Consider the following 1,642-nt stretch of genomic DNA (forward strand, 5'->3'; position numbering starts at 1 on the left):
CAAGTAAAAGACAGGAATAGCTGGAGAACTCCCCCAAAGCAGACCAGAGGCTGAAGCAGTTCTCTAGGAGGTGTTGTGACGTTCCCATGAAAACTGACTCAAGGGCAAATCATCACACCGGATCACAAGAGAGAACTAAAAATTCACTCTCCTATCTGTAAGGAGTTCACTCAGTGGTTTTGCAAGATTCCCTGAGGAGAAGAGGCAAAACAGGAGCCTGGAGGGGAGTCTGAGTACCCCTCAGTGATTCTCAGAAGATGAGGATCTTCTTGCCAACTCCACCTCTCCCTGGCTTTCCCATCTAGTGAGGTGCTGTAAGGCACATTGGAAGCAAGGCTCTGGACCAGAACAAAGAACATCAGGTTCAGGTTAGAGAGGACCAAGGGCTCCTCATGCCATGGGTCTTTTGCTGTTCTTACTGCAGACCACAAAATCAGAAGCCTGTGAACATAGCTTTGACAAAACTAACTTATAGAGAGTCTCCTATGCACTCTGTACAAGCATCACCTGCCAATATAGAGCTTATGTCCTATTGGCTGAGGCAGGAAACAGAAGGGAGAACCACCATCAGAGAGAGGATCCTGAGAAAGAGGCAAGAACACGAGTGTGACCCTAAAATCTGAGTAAGTCAGACTCATAAAACTGAGGACAGGTGACCAAAAATGTGGCAGACACTGACTAGAATAAACAGGTTATATAAGCTGTGAGCTAGTCTCTGAATAAGCCAGTGGTTATGAGCTGGGCATTGAAGTTTTTAAGTCTAAGAGTCATTATTCTTGGAACATCAAGGCTGGGTAAAGGTAGTTGTTCCAATAGTACACTGAATGTCAAGCTAGACTCTAGCCTTAGAGTGTGAGAACTCTTGGTAGGAAGACAATTTCTCAGAAAAGGAGCAGTGTACCACAGAGAGGCAATGCAAAAGGCTGCTCTAAAATAAATGAATGAATAAGTAAATAAACAACCTGTTGAGGAGGAAATGAGGGCTCTTTCACTGGACCCTCAGGGCACTTCCCAAGTGCTGCTCCTCTAATTGAAAGCTTATGAACCTAAAGAGGGAGAGGGTGCAGAGGCGATCAAAGGTCTCTCTCAGGCTGCAACTTTAATGCACTTCCCTGGTACTGATCAGGAACTGAGGAACCTAGGCCTCTTAGAAACCAGCATGTGCCTGTGAGAGGAGCCTGCAGTGACCCCTAGATAAAAACAAGGCAGTAGCAATCTGAGAGCCTGATATAAGTTCCTAGGGTGGGCAGGGGATGCAGGGCAAAGAGAAGCTCTAGTACCAAAACAGGCAAGGCAGCCTGCTGAACAAAGCAAGGAGATGGGAGCCTGCCGCAATAGACATGTGCTGGCCTGAGAAGCCTGCAGACAGACAGACAGACCATATTACTGAGCTGCGGTAGCACTAAGAAGCCCCAGCCTTCACAAAGGAAAATGTATTCAATGCAAAAATAATCAAAGAGAAAAGAAACTGGGTATAAGATATTACAAAGGAGGGGACTAATATCCAATATATATAAAGAACTCAAGGTGGACTCCAGAAAATCAAATAACCCCATTAAAAAATGGGGCTCAGAGCTGAACAAAGAATTCTCACCTGAGGAATACTGAATGGCTGAGAAGCACCTGAAAAAATGTTCAACAT

Source organism: Mus caroli, chromosome 10 (genome assembly GCF_900094665.2).
Source record: "Mus caroli chromosome 10, CAROLI_EIJ_v1.1, whole genome shotgun sequence".
NCBI lineage: Eukaryota > Metazoa > Chordata > Mammalia > Rodentia > Muridae > Mus > Mus caroli.